We start from the raw sequence: 16,352 nt of genomic DNA on the forward strand, positions 1-16,352 counted from the left end.
ACAGCAGTTTGCTTTATAAGCATTACTTGGTATCCTGCCAAAAATTGGTGGCTGTGGGCAGATTCTTGTCCAGGATCTATTCCAGTTTTGATTTTTGCCATCTTGAGATAGAGCTAATAAATGCTGCTCTACGAAATGTCCAAGCACGAAGTATTGAATTACAGATAGTCCTCAACTTATGACCGGTCGCTTAGCAACCTTTTGAAATTATAACAGAGCCCCAAAAGTAAGTTACGACCCAGTTTCAAAGTTCTGATGTCACACACACACCTTGTGGTCATATGCCGGCATTTTTGGTGCTTGGCATCCAGCCCTCATTGACAGCCAATTGTAGTCCTCTGTGGTCACGTGACTGTGATTTATGAAACCAGCTTTTACTTCTGGTTTATGGTGACATAGTACAGAGCCCTGTAGTTGAACAATGGGTTCTCTTCACAATTGCCATATTCGCTTAATGACTGCCACAAAATTGTGTCCAGTCATGTGGTGATCTGCTTTATAGCCGTCACGACTTATGACCGTAATTGCAGGGCTCAATTGCGGTCCTAACTCGAGGAATATCTGTAGGACCAATGTTTTGATTTAGTGTAGAGAATCTTTGTCTGTGTCTAATACTGCTAACTATTCTCTTGCCCTACATTCTACTATTTTTGTATTCCTCCCACACTGCGCCAGTAAATACAAGCTGCTTTGTTGGAATTCTTCCTCTTGAACTTTTTGTAAACTTCTATTGCAGCTGCTTTCCTGTGTAACCTGACGTACAAAATACCTGTTGAGATCCTTACAGCAGATAAATTTAGGTGGTTGAACAGAAATGTATAGGCATTAAGCACTGGAAAAGGAGTTATCTATAACTTAGAGCTTAGGTTTAATTACTCAGAAAAGTACATTGTTTATAGATTTGAGGCTAGGGAAGTTATTTCCAGTTAAGGAGGCCATGAATGAAAAAGAATAAAGATCAGTACTCACACTTCCTACACCTGTATAGTATTTGATAATTCTAATACTTACATAACCATATCTGTGTGGCATTTCTGCATTATTATTTCTTAGAATATTGTTGCATTGTATTGTTGGTTATCTCTCTGATGTTGTTTCGTGATAATTGAAATGATGGTGAAACTCCATCGGTTTATTAGGATACACGACATGCACTTATATTACGAGTGCTTTAATACATACATACATTCCTACATTCACACACACACATACATAATGATAATGAAGTTACATTAATGAGTTGTTGCCGTTTTACAAACCTGTGAAAGGCTGCTCAGGGTCTTCAGAATATGGATGGCTGACAGACAGGGCTGGGGAGCTTAGATTCACCTGCTAAGCTGCCTCTTGGCTGTCATTTTAGCCAGAGATGATGGCACTGTGAGCTGAGCTCGATGGCAGAAAAATGGTGGTGAATCCATGCTGGTATGGATGCAGAAAGCTGGTTCAGAGTTATAGACAAGAAGCAATACAGGTAGTCCTTGACTTACAACTATAGACAAGGGAACCATTTCAGGAGCGAGATCATTTCATTGCAAATCCCTGTCTCGGGAAATTCCAGATTTTCTTGCATTGTGCACCTTCTGTTATGCCTTACAGGTAGTCCTCAAGTTACAACCATTCATTAACCATTTATTTGAAATTACAGTGGCACTGAAAAAAGAGACAGCTGTTCCACACACTTATGACCATTGCAGCATCCCCACAGTCACGTGATCCCGTGATCGAATTTCAGGCACATGGCAATCAGTATACATTTACAATGGTTGCAGCACCCCGGGGTCTTGTGATGGCCACTTGCAACCTTCCCAGCTGGCTTCTGACAAGCAAAATCAATGGGGGAAGTCAGATCAGATTCTGTTAACTGTTGCATGATTCACTTAGGGATTTGCTTTTTCAAAAGGCAATTCGTTTTTGGAATTCGTTTTTTTTCTTGAGGAGGACATTTCGCTTTTCATCCAAGAAGCTTCTTTCAGTTCCGAATGAATCAGTCAGTCAGACTGAATCAATCATTCAGCCAGAACTGAAGAAGCTTCTTGGATGAGAAGCGAAATGTCTTCCTCAAGAAAAAAAAAAAATTTCGAGTTGCCTTTTGAAAAAGCACCTTTGAGATGAGCAAGATGGTTGTTAATCACCTGATTTTGCAAATTTTGCCATAGTTAAGCAAATCACTGCAGTTGTTAAAGTCCAGTTGCCTTTTGAAAAAGCACCTTTGGGACAATCACGATCTGGATGACAGAGAATCTCCATAGACATTTAACCATTTGCTTAGCAATGGAAATTCTGCTCCCGATTGTGGCCATAATTCGAGGACTAGCTGTACACCTCTTTTAGATTGCCTGGGGCTTCCAACCATTTAACATGTCTTTTGAGACATAGGCAATTGCAGTAATATATTTGTGAGACTTGAATTTATAGAAGGGTTTGCGCTTCACTCAGGCAACATAAAGCATCAGACTTCTCAAGATCAGATATCATTAGTCACCAGGTAGTAATTGTATGTGTTTGTGTACAGTCTATATTGCACGAAATGTTCTTTTGTTGTCAACTAATACTTCCTGTTTACCTGTCTTTTCTTGTTTCTGATCTTTGCCATAATTTCAGTTCCTTCTCACTGTGTAGTCCAGTGCTGCAGTATCTTTCAAATGGCATCTTTTACAGAGGTATTCTAGTTTTATTAACACATGTATCCCTATTAAATGCAAATATTAAATGGAGTCAAAACATACTATTGTGTCTCGGCTGCATCACCTTTCAATTTCTTAGAATTGTTGGGGAAAATGAGGCAATTTGAGTATCTTTCTATAATTAATATTTGCAATTTGAGCAGGCTGCTAACCTATTAAATGCATTTGTATTTGCATTATGGCTAATTACGGATTTCCAAATGGTGCTTTATGGAACTCTGGTCAGTGATAAAGGTTAAGCTGATTGATGCTTTCTCCCAGTAGTGGCACTAAAAAGGCCAGTGTGCTCAAATTGGACATCAGCAATGAGACCAACACATATATCCACCAATCAAAATAAGAAATAGATTTTCCCTTAGGCCAATATTTGAATTTAAAGGCTAAGAGCCAGAATTTCAAGGTCACTGCTTTTTATAAGCTAGTTTTATTACAGATACTAGAAAAGCCGCCTCTAGCTACTCCCAACTGGAAACCTCAGGTTTTATATATATTAACAGTTCCGGGATTCAAAGCTTACATCTGCTCTTATTAATGCACCTTAATGGAATAAAAGCAGGGGAGGGGGCTTGACATCTGCGCTACTGTTGCAGAATAAAACCTCAGTCTCTTTGCTTGGTCCTTCTAGCCCTTACTCCAATTTTTATTTATTTCCTCTTCTCCCAAGAACAGAATAGGCATCTTAAGGCAGGGGTGAAATGTAAAATCTGTTACTACAGGTTCTGTGGGCGTGGCTTGGTGTGTGTGGGGGGGGTAATGTGACTGGGTGGGCGTGGCCAACTTTAAAAAAAAAACTTTTCAAAGCATTTTTTCTAATGCTTTGAAAAGCCTCTCTGCTGATCAGGGAACTCAGCTGAGTTCATCAAAGACTTTTCAAAGCATTTTTTTTACCACCTCTTCTGCCAAGAGAGCCTTGGTGGTGCAGCAGACTAAAGTGCTGTTAAGTAGCACCAGCTGCCTGCAATTACTGCAAGTTCAAATCTCACCAGGCTCAAGGTTAACTTAGCCTTCCATCCTTTCGAGGTAGGTAAAATGAGGACCCGGATTGTGGGGGCAATAAGCTGACTTTGTATTAAAAAAGAACACCGCTTAGGGGGGGTCAAAAGCCCTACTAAGCAGGTATATACAAAAGTATGAAGGCTATTGCTTAACGCATTGTAAACCGCCCTGAGTCTCCGGAGAAGGGCGGCATATAAATCGAACCAATGAATGAATGAATGAATGAATGAACGAATAAATAATGAGGTTGCAGAAAAAAATGCTTTGAAAAGCCTCTGATGATCCCAGCTGAGCCGTGCGATCATCAGAGGCTTTTTTTTTTCCTTTTAAAAGCATTTTTTCATCGGAAGAGGTGTAGAAAAAATGCTTTTAAAAATAAAAAAATAAAAAAGCCTCTGATGATCGTGCAGCTCAGCTGGGCATGGGGGGGGCGCGCAGGGATTTTTGCTAACGTTTCTCTGAACCACCCGCCGCCATCACTACCGGATCGGGTGATCCGGTCTGAACCGGGAGCATTTCACCCCTGTCTTAAGGTCTAAAAAGAGAGATTTGTAGTAAATTAAAATTTTAGCAACTGAAAACCAAAGAATTGTTTGCCATTGTAGAGGCAATTTTCCGCTAAGCTCAAACAACAGTGAAAGTAGTTTACCAAACTTTACATGAAGTGGCCCAAATATTTACATAATTTTTGTGATAATGTCACCATGCAAATGATAACCTACTCTCCAGACATTTCTCGGCATTGAAGAATACTCATGCTCTCGGCAACTTCATCTTCTGCTTGCCCCCTGTGGCAGGGGTCCCCAAACCCCGGTCCGTGGCCCAGTGCTGGACTGCAGCCAGTTTGGAACCGGGCAGTGGGAGTGGTGGGTAAGTGCATGAAGCTACATTCATGAAAGTGGTGGCGCCTGTGTGAAACCATCCTCTCTCCCCCTACTCTGCTGCTGCTACTTCCGTCAGTCCGCCCAGCTGGAAAGTTTGGGGACCGCTGGTCCATGGGACAGAGGCAGTCAGAGCTCCAGTGAGGCTACTTGTTTGCTGAGGAACTGTGGGAAATGAAGTGATTGGAAAGCTGCCTAGCACAATGGTGAAAAACAGAAGTGGCAGTGACTGAGTTCTGGTAACAGTGAAGTCTGAACCTGTGCACAGGTGATAATAGTGGAAAACATCAGCTCACGTCTGTACTGTCTGCATTTGTAGATTCCACCCTAGTCCCGTTCAAAACAATCTGGATGCCGCTGTGGAAAGATGGCTGGGACAAATCTCCTGTGGGCATGTCAGAAGTGGTGCATTTATTCTGGGCTGGAATAATTAAGGCAGAGCTATGGAGGAGAACAAGACAAAGCTTTGTGATGTGATCTAGATTCTTTCAAGCATGTGGAACATGAGGAAGTGGAGAGGGTTCTTTGTGGTTTGAGTCAGTAGGCTTGAGCAGTGCATTTTTCTGGTTCTTTTTGGTGGCCAGGCAGGGTGTGAGATAATTAACTCTTCCTTGTGGGAGGAGGTAATGCTACCTGCCCTAATCAGGTAGCAATCCTTTGGAATCTCTCAGTGTAATTCAGTACCATCAACAGTATCTTTGTACTGTTAGTGATTAATGATAGTGATGGTGGTTGGCAGCGATCAACCCCGTTGCCTAAGTCGATAATTCCTGTCTGTAATTGTATATGAGAATTCAGAGAATGCAGAATAACGGAGTTGGAAGGAACCTTGGAGATCTTCTAGTCCAACCCTCTGATCAAGCAGGAGACCTTACACCAGCGGCCCCCAACCTTTTGGGCACTGGGGACCGGTTCCATGGATAGAGGTTTTTCTGTGGACCGGAGGGGGCATGGTTTTGCATACTTTCTGCATCCCACGGATGAGGCTTTGCTTGTTTGTGTGGGCCAGTTTCTGGCATGCCACAGCCCAGTGCTGATCCATGGACCAGGGGTTAGGGACAGTGGTGGGATTCTGCTGGTTCTAGGCGGTTCGGCCAAACCGTTTGTTAAATTGCTGGCTCGCCCCGCCCCTTGCCCCACCCCTCCACACCACTATTTATTGGCAATAAATAGTGGTGGGCGGGGAGGGGAGAGGGGTGGGCGAACCAGCAATTTAAAAAACGGTTCGGTGTTTTTTTGTAATTTATTGGCCTCGCAGCACACCGAACCATTTGTTAAATTGCTGGCTCACCCACCCCTCGCCCCGCCTCTCACCCGCGCAGCGCCAGCCTACCCTAGCTCATCCAGTCGCTGGGGGAGACGTGCGACTTTTCTCTGCCCCGGAACACTGGCTGCCCAGGCTGCAGCTGAAGCTCCGCATCGTAATGGGCTCCAGGAGGAGGAGGGGCGCTGTCTGCCCCATTGTGAAGCTCAGTAAGAGCAACCAGAGCCAGGTGGGCGCATGCGCAGTGGGGCGCAGGTTTAAGGTGCCGCCTCCAAGCCAAGGGGCGACCTGATGGTGCGGTAGGTGCGCTGCTGCCACCGCCTGAACAGGAGAGGAGAAAGAGATGGAGAGAAAGAGAGATGAAGGAGAGAAACGGGGGGGAGGGGGAGAAAGAGAGAAAGAGATGAAGGAGAGAAAGGGGGGAGAAAGAGATGGAGAGAAAGAGATGAAGGAGAGAAAGGGGGGGAGAAAGAGGGGGAGAAAGAGATGAAGGAGAGAAAGAGAAAGAGAGGGTGGAGAAAGAGATGGAGAGAAAGATGAAGGAAAGAAAGAGGGGGAGAGAAAGAGAGATGGAGGGAAAGAGAGATGAAGGGATGGGGAGAAAGAGATGAAGGAGAGAAAGAGGAGGGGGAGAAAGAAAGAGATGGGAGAGATGAAAGAGACACACAGACATACCTGTTTAAAAGAAAATACTGGGAGCCACAAAACCTGGGTGGGAGTAAGTGATATGGAGTTGGCAATGCCCACCCAGGTTTAAGGTTGTGTTTAAGTGTTTACATGTGTTTAAGGTTGAGTGTTTAAAGTTGCAGACCCCTGACCTACCCAATCCGATCGCTTCACCCTGCAGCCAGCCCTGTAGGCCTGCGCCTGCCTCCCACCTGGACAGCAGCGGCCTACCAATCCCACTTGTATCACCTTGCCCTGCAGCCGGCCCGAACGCCTGCCTCGGACTGCTCCAGCAGGTCATTTTTATTTAATCAATTTAATTAAGAATGCTGCAATGGGCATAAATGATGATTGGTCAAAAGTGCAAGGATCTGTCAGAAATCACTTTTTTCAGCCCTCTGGGTAGTCTCTATGTGCATATGGACTACTCGGAGGTCTGGAAAAATTATTTTTGACAGGTCCTCACACTTTTGACCAATCCTTGCACTTACGACTGTCCTCACATTTTACGTTTTGTGCCCTATCTTCTCACCGTGGTGAAGAGAAGTAGTTGTGAAATGACTGACACAGTTGTTAAGAATGCTGCAATGGGCAGAAATGTGAGGATGGTCAAAAGTGCGAGGACCAGTCAGAAATGACTTTCTTCAGCCCTCTGAGTAGTCCCTATGCACATAGCCACGCCCACCCAGTCACATGGCCAGCTAGCCACGCCCACCCAGTCACATGACCACCAGGCCACACCCCCAACTAAGCCACGCCCACAGAACCGGTTGTTAAAAAAATTGAATCCCACCACTGGTTAGGGACCCCTGCCTTACACCATTCTGGACAAATGGCTGTCCAACCCCTTTGTAAAAAACCTCCAGTGAGGGAACACAGAAGTCCACAAGTCTTAAAGTTGCCAAGTTTGGAAACCCTTGTTGTAATGTAGAGATAAGGAAGATGTCCTTCCTGGAGATGCTCAAGTGATGTTGCTGAGGCAAAACAAGCCAAGTGCAGGACATGTCTAGATCATGTTCAGAAGCCGTTCAGATGGACACCTGCCTCAGAGGAAGGAGAAGGGGCAGCACGATCAGACTTGAACGTTTCTGTTCTTAATAGCCAATCTCAAAAAGTGTGGTTTTAACCATCCTGTGGTGTTGATTTGTTGGCCTGTCTACCTACAGTTCTTCCTTTGGCCTGAGTTCATCGTAGACTCTTGAGTATTTAGTGGGAATACGTTGGATCTAATTTAAGACCTGGAACCCTGCCCAGAATTCATTAAGGTTAGAAATGTTTAAAAAATAAATAAGTGCAACGTTTCTTTTATGCAGTGAGGTAATGAATAAAAGGTAATTGCATACCAGTAACCACAAAAGGCAAATTTGCCACAGCTGAAGAATGAAAGTAATTCTCAGCATATTGCTCTGGTTGTTACTTGTGTTGCATGTCAGGAGGATTTGAATCCCTTTATTTTCCTCATTTGTCCTCTGTTGGACTCTCCACCAGCCCCGTGTTTTATAGAAGTCACACATGTTTCTTTTTCTGGATGGCTTTGTAAACACCCTCTCCTTTGGGGAATACCAGGAAGTGAGTGTAGTTTTACAATGCTTTTGTCTGTTGGTTCATAGTGCAACAATTGGGTTTTGAAAAGAAAAAAAAAACTTGGTTCTGTGTCAGGGAAATCCTGATCTAGAATAATAACGCTCATTTTTTCCTGAGTTAAGGACAAATTTAACTCAGCTGCCCAAAGTATTACTAGGTAGAAAAACTATCTTCTGTCCTTCCTACAGCAAAGGATACTGACGGAACTGCCACAATTTAAGCCTCTAAATAGAAATGATCCTTGGCTCCTTTTGTTGAGAAAAGGTATCGTTTAATTAGAGGCCAAGGGTATTGCAGTATTGCAAAGCCAGAACTGAGAATTGTGTGCCAAAATCCTTAAGTTTATTTATTTATTTATTGGTTCGATTTATATGCCGCCCTTCTCCGGAGACTCAAGGCGGCTTACAATGCCTTAAGCAATAGCCTTCATACTTTTGTATATACCTGCTTAGTAGGGCTTTCGATCCCCCCCAAGCGGTATTCTTTTTATACAAAGTCAGTTTATTGCCCCCACAATCCGGGTCCTCATTTTACCTACCTCGGAAGGATGGAAGGCTGAGTCAACCTTGAGCCTGGTGAGATTTGAACTTGCAGTAATTGCGGGCAGCTGATGTTAATAACAGTGCTTTAGTCTACTTTTCCTTCCCTTAACGATCTCTCATTGCCCACCCCAGCATAACCAATCAGGTTCAGGCAAGAGGTTTTCATAACGGTCAGACCAAGCTCATTTTGATATGTGTCTCCCTCCTCCTTCTAGCTGCTTGGCCTTGAGGCAGCATCTCAACAAGGCACAGCACTTACTTCCGTTTTCCCAAACCTTCCCCCCTTCATCCCCCCTACCCACAGTTCATGGCAGTATGTCACCACATAGCAGTAAAGCACAAGCAAGCATAAGATGGAAGCTGACATATACTTTATTCAATTTGGACCAAGCTTGGATTCCTAGTTGAACACAAAGCTCAGAGGATGACTCTGGATAATTGGGAATCCAAGCGTGGTCCAAATTCAAGTGACCCTGTCACTAGATCTCTTTTTAGCAGGGATGAGCAACTGTGACAACTTTATGGTCTGTGGACTTCAATTCCCAGAATTCCTGAACCAGCCACGCTGCTTGGGAATTCTGGGAGTTGAAATCCACAGGTTTTAAAGTTGTCATAGTTGCCCACCCCAGCTTATAAAATGATTATATTTTCTTTAACATTCCTATTGCTGCTTCTTCCTTTTTCTCCCTCCCCTCATGTAGAGAATACAGGGCATCCTCAGCTTACAATTTACAAGCATCAACACCCACAAACTGAAAAGCAAATTTCTCTGATTCTTCGTAGGCTGTGAATTGTGCGATTTTGAGTAGGTTACAGTAGGATTGGATCATTTTCAGTAAATCATCTGGTAGCTGTGGGAAAACACACAACTTTTCTGAAAAGGTTGATTTCTCTTGTAATTGAGGTGGAAGAATGTGGGCTCAAGGTAGTCTGTGGCTTTTCTTATCTAAGGTTTTTTCTTCAGGAATATACTTGGAAAACTGGCATAGACCCTTAAGGGATCTTTTTTAAACAAGTTCCTTCAGATTTTGTTATCACAAATTATAGCCAAGTACTTAGTGGATGGAAGAGAAAGCTGCTTTGCAGAGCACCTGCAACCCCTTTGGAAAAGGTAAAGAATTACAATATCTCTAGTTTTTGGTATTTCAACTTCCTGGAAAAAACCCTGCGTTATAGAAAGAATTCTACTGGACACTCTTTGCTCTTGTTTTGGCTCTTAGGCTTTCTGGAGGCGAGTTTTCCTGTTGAGCACTGAAAAAGTTTAATGAAAGAGGACAGAATTCGACAGGACTGCAGGGCCAACTTCTTCTAGTTTTTGAATGGGCTGGAAGATATTGAGGGTACATAATTAAGAGAATTGCTTCCAGCCTCCAATTCTTTCACTTTTTAGAAAGGTAAAAGAAAGTTTTCTGTTCTGCAAGGACTTTCGAATTTTATTAATAGAGGTAGTCTCACTGTTTGCAATAGGGACCAGCAACTCCATTGCTGAATGACATGGTTGTAAAGGGAAACATGTGACTACACCTTAACGCCATCAGTTCCTGCTGCAGTTGTTAAGTGAATCACCACAGTGATAACATGTGACCATGACTTTTGACTTCCTGCTGGCTTCCGCAGTGACTTTGCTTGTTGGAACCAGGTTGTGAAGTGACTATGGTGCAACTTCGTAAATATGTGTCAGTTGCCAGTTAGCTTAATTATGATCACATGACTGCAGGGATATTATAATGGCTGCAAATTCAAGAACTGATCATAAAACTCCTTTTTCAACGCTGTTATAACTTTGAATAGTCGCTGAACAAGCAGTCAGTAAGTGAGGACTACCTGTACAAATTAGATTTTAGTTATTTCAAATTGCTAACTGCTTTAGATGCCTCTGGGTAAAAAGGCAAGGTTTCGATTGATTGATTGAATAAATAGAACTTTCTATTTTACTCTCCTGACATAAGGGACAGAGTAAAGAAGTCCTTGCAGATTTTATTCCACCAGTCATTTCCACCTATGGGGGGGTGGGGGGGTGCTCATCTCCATTTCAAATCCATTGAGCCAGCCTGTCAGAAGACATTTCCGCCAGTGCTATTTCCTCCTCACCGATGTGGTATCTCTTTATCTACTCGCATTTGCATGCTTTCGAACTGCTTGGTTGGCGGGAGCTGGGGTGAGGACGGGAGCTCACTGCATCGCATGATGCTTGGGTCTCAAACTGGGCTGCCGGCTTTCCAACTGACAAGCCCAGTGTCTTAACTGTTGAGCCACCACGCCACCAATAAGCAACGGAGTGGCATCTCAATATTTCGCGAATGGTATTATGAAGTTGGTTATTAGTGAACTCAGTAGGAAAAAATGTTGGAAGGATTGCACAAATCCTTCTGTTTGGGAAAGAATCTTTGGTTCTGTTACTCCTGGTTCTTCTGGTCCATACGGGACATTGATTTTTTGCATCTCTGTTGTTCTTACGCCTAGTCTCTGGTGGAATTGTTGGGCAGTCTTGGCTGTAAAAACAGAACATATCTCAGCCAGCAGGCTTAGGTGTATCTTTTTATCTACTACGCACCAAAACGGTATTGGGGGTGCTACTTGTTTGTTTGTTCTGGAATGTTGCACATCCTGCCTCATATTTCTATTTGGCAATCTGCTTTGCTACTGTATCATTGAAATAATTGGGGAATTAAGTATGCCTAAATTTGCAGACATATTAGTATTAGAACTAAAAAATTAAATCTAAATTAGATCTAAATTCTAAATTGGAACTGGGTATTAGTACTTTGGGTAAACATTTGTAGAAGTGAATTCTCAAAACGGCCTCAGTTAAATAGAAAAGTAAAAAAAATGCAGACTTCCTTTAGACCATTGTGTTCCACAGTTTATTTGTAGATTGAAAATTCAGCCGAAATAAAACCCAACTAAAAGATGTGTTGCCTTCCCTTGTTCCTTTAAAATGTTTCCTGAAGTTACTGATTAAGTAAGTAACAAGAGAAGGCATGGTGAAAACAAGCATGAGCAACTTGCTAATATTGTAGTGAATAATTTTAAATTAACGAGAGACTTGTGCTATGTTTGAAGGTCAAGGTGTGATGTTGAGTGTATGTAGGTGTGCGCAGAGCACCTGTCGGGACTATCTCAAACCAGACACATTGTTCTCGGAGGTCGCATGGCAATTGCAGAAGGAGCTGAGAAAAAGCCCATCTGCTGCTTTAAGATCCTCCCGACAGGTGTGATGGGTGTGGCCACCTGTGCTCCAATCACATTTTGCCCTCCTGTTCCTTCCTTATACACAGAGTGGGCAGCTATGGCTCCTTTACAACCGGTGGACTTCAATTCCCAGAATTCCAGAGCCAGCATGGCTGACCGGTTGTAAAGGGGTCCTAGTTGCCCACCCCTGCTATACAGGTAGTCCTTGACTTACAACAGTTCATTTAGTGACCATTCAAAGTTACAACGGCACTGAAAAAAGTGACATGACCAATTTTCACAGTTACAACCTTTGTAGCATCCCCATGATCATGTGATCAAAATTCAGATGTTTGGCAACTGGTTCATACTTATCTCACCATTCCTGTTTCCCAAGGTCATGTGATCATCTTTTGCAACCTGTTGACAAGCAAAGTCAATGGGGAAGCCAGATTCCCTTGACAACCAGGTTACTAAATTATCAACTGCAGTGATTCACTTAACAACTGTGGCAAGGAAGGTTGTAAAATGGGACAAAACTGACTTAACAAATGTCTCATTTAACAACAGAAATTTTGTGCTCAATTGTGATTGTAAGTCTAGGGCTACCTGTACAGCGTTCATATAAATGTTTCGTTAGAATCTTGTGGGGAAACACAACAGAATAACAAGAGTTGGAAGGGACTTTGGAGATCTTCTATTAGTACAATCCCCTGCTCAAGCAGGAAACCTTATACCATTTCAGAAAAGTGGCTGTCCAGTCTTTTCTTAAAAACCAAAATTGATGGAACACCCACCAAGTTCTGAAGGCAAACTGTTCCATTGGTTAATTGTTCTCACTGTTAAGAAATGTCTCCTTAGTTCTAGGTTGCTTCTCTCCTTGATTAGTTTCCATTCATTGTTGTCTTGCCTTCTGGTGCTTTGGAAAATAAGTTGACCCCTTTAAATATTGGAACACTGCTATCATGTCACCCCTAGTCTTCCTTTTCTTTTCACTAGATAGACTAGACCTGTGATGGTGAACCTATGGCATGCGTGTCACAGATAGCACACGGAGCCATATCGGTGGGCACATGAGCTCAGCGCTCATATGTGCGCATATATGTGCGCCAGCCACCTGATTTTCGGGCCTTCTGGGCCCACCGGAAGTAGGGAAACAGGCTGCTTCCTGCCTTTGGAGATGGGTGGGGAAGGCCTGTTTTTTGCTCTCCCCAGGCTCCAGAGTCTCTCTAAAAGCCTGGGGAGGGTGAAAACAGCCTCCCCCCACCCGGAGGCCCTCCGGAGGCTGAAAACGGCCAATTTGCCAACTTCCGGTGGGACCGGAAGGTCCATTTTTTGCTCTCCCCAGACTCCTAGAGAGGCTCTGGAGCCTGGGGACAGCAAAAAACGGGCCTACTGGGCTCCCATGCCATCGTGTGCCCAAAGCGGGGGGAGTGCGGGAGGAGCATTAGGCATGCATGCTCAGGGGGGTGGGACACATAGAATTATGGGTGTGGGCACATGTGTGCACAACCCCCCGCCTGCGCTCCCCCCACTTTTGGCACGCGATGGCAAAAAGGTTAGACATCATTGGACTAGACCAACACAAATCCTGCAACTATTCCTCTCCCTCTAGAGCACATGTGTCCAACCTGGGACAACATTAATGTGGGAACTTCAACTCCCCGAATTCCCCATCCATCCATGCTGGCTGGGGAAATCGGGGAGATTAAATCCACAGGTCTTAAAGTTGCCAAGGTTGCAGACTCGTGCTCTAGACTTCCTGCTGCACTTATCAATCTGACTGCTCTTTTTAAAAGCATTCCCTCCCCACCCAAACCGTTTCTGGAGGTTGGACTCTGGTTGTTTCCTTTAAAAAAAAAGAAAAAGCTTTAATGATCAGGATGTTCTTGTTTTAAGGCAGAGTTTTGTGGAGAATTAGATTTAACTAATCTGCGCATGCTGACAAGGCAGGAAGACACAACATGCCCATCCTCTCTCTCTCTCTCCCCCCCCCCAGAAAAAAAGATTAGTACCAACCTTGCAAGTTGAATCTGATCAGTGCTGGGGCAAAAAAAAAGCGGGGGAGAGGGAGAGAGACTGGGAACATTCTGGAAATTGAGATGCCAGGTTTCAGGTGGGAAAAACTCAGACAAAGTTAAAATCTGTTCATGGCATGGGCCCTTCGTGGCATGGGCCCGGGGTACTTGCAGGACCACCTCCTACCGGCCTCCCTGCGCCCAGTGCGCTCACATAGGACTGCCCTCCTTCAGGTGCCATCGGCCAGACAATGTCGGCTGGTGGTGCCCAGGATGAGGGCGCTCTCTGTGGCCGCACCGACCCTCTGGAACGAGCTACCCACTGGGCTCCAGACGGCCCCCGACCTCCGCTCCTTCCGCAGCTACCTGAAGACATGGCTTTTTCAACAAATCTTCTGATCTGTTGGGAATTCAGTTTTAATTGTTGGGTTTTTAATTGAATTATTTTTCTATTTCATTTTATTGTTGTTGTTTTATTGTTGTGAGCCGCCCCGAGTCCTTCGGGAGAGGGGCGGCATATAAATGTGAATAAATAAATAAATAAATAAATAAATACATACATACATACATACATACATACATACATAAATAAAATCCACTTCAGTGAAAGAGAGGAGAAGCTTCTTTCAAGGGAAAGGCGAAAAAAAACCCTTCATTTTTCAGAATTTTGGAGTGTGTCAACAGGTGAAAATGAGGCGTTACTAACAGTAGTAGAATCTGGCAGTGATAACTCAGAGAATGTGACTAAATAGACAGCAGTTGTTTTATCTTATTTTTTTCTCGAAAGCATGGGAATCCTGTTTTCAGATTTACATTTTGCCACCTTGTTAAATTGGCAAAATTAAAAAAAAAACATCCTGGTTTCTTAAGAGCTCCACAATTTAATTCTATTTAAATATGCTTAATTAGAATGAATTAGTATAATTACCCTATTGTGTGTATTAGAGCTTTTCATTTAATGTGGATGAGTAAAGCAAAGTACGTCAGATCAAGTTTATGTCATTAAAAAGCAAAATAAACTTAGTTCAGTAAAGTATAAAAATGAATATTGCATAAAGGTAAGTTTTCTCCAACTTTCACTTTTTCTGGAAAATGATGAAAAAATACGCCCTCCCCCCAGCCTCATGATATCAATATTTCTAGAACATTTGCACTTCTAGAAGGATTCAACTTTTATTCTCTGGAATTTATCCAAAATTGATTTTTTTTGTGTCCTTGAATGCCTGCTGTGAGTTGCAGACAATTTTGGAATAGATTCAGATATGCAGGTGATAGTGAGAGAAAAACCTCTGGATCTTGCAGAAAGTAAAAATGTGCTTAGTATAGATGTAGGCTGTTTGCTGCAGCTCTGTGTTGCAAAGAACATTTGATATTTTTATTGCTGCTCTTCTAATTGAGCCATTTTTAAAAACTTCCCAGGGAGCCAAGCTTTATTAAGGCATGATTGAAAATGTAGAGGTTCCCTTCCTCTCTCTGTATCTGAGTAGAAAAACTGAATAAATTAAATCCACAATAGTGAAATGGAATCTACTACAAAGAAATTAATTGAAACCCCCATTAAATGCATGTTTAGTTTTGTGGGCTTAATGGAGCACTAGGTGTCAGATATTCTTTTGCACACAATTGACCAGTTGCAGCTTGCAGTCTCGAAGAGGGCTGCTCACCTTCCTGTTTTGCAGACAGGTGTGGATTACCTTTTATCTCTTAAATTCAAGTCTAGTTTCCAGGAATTTAAAGCAGATTCAGAGAAACTATTGAAGCTCCATCCAGCAGTTGCTTGAATGCTAGAAAACACAGCTCAGCGATGAAACTCTAAATAGATCAAGAAGAATGGTGATGTTCAGGCAGAAATTGACTGATTAATGCAGAACCAAATAATAAAAGCTCAGAATGCTTATTTTTAAATCTTAGCCTTCCTTCCTTCCTTCCTTCCTTCCTTCCTTCCTTCCTTCCTTCCTTCCTTCCTTCCTTCCTTCCTTCCTTCCTTCCTTCCCCTATAAATATTTCAGTTTCTCCCATGTATAGTTCATATTGATTTGCACTATTAACATCAAATCTTACCTAGTTGTCTAGGTAAATATCTTTCAGTCCAAGATGCAAAGTTGATCATGGATTGTGTTTCTCTTTCTTACTCTTTTAACGGATGTGTTCTCTGATTGGCTTCTAAGAACTCTTGTTATCAATGAACAAAATTTGAAAGCTACAGAACATTAAATTAGATTCATGCCATTATATGTTAGATAAGTGGGCTTTAGAAAATCACAGATTTATTTTACAACTAGAATAAATAAAATCCTTTTCAATTTAATGTTTGCAGTTGATATGGCTGCCTTATGAGCTAGAACAGCCCAGCTGACTGCACAAGAGGAGTAGAATTATGCTGTATTGAGCTAGACTAGAATAACCAAACCTTTCAAGTCTGGTTGTGTTTTTCCTCTCCCTACTCTCTGCCGCGTCCCCCCCCCCGCCCTCCAGTCAGGGAAAAGCTAGCCTGAGCCTCTTCCTAATACTACCTCCTTTCCCAGGGCTTCAGGAACGCTTCTGGT

This window comes from Pituophis catenifer, unplaced genomic scaffold, assembly GCF_029215685.1.
Source record: "Pituophis catenifer annectens isolate HBS135680 unplaced genomic scaffold, rPitCat1.0.hap2 SCAF_11, whole genome shotgun sequence".
NCBI classification, from domain to species: domain Eukaryota; kingdom Metazoa; phylum Chordata; class Lepidosauria; order Squamata; family Colubridae; genus Pituophis; species Pituophis catenifer.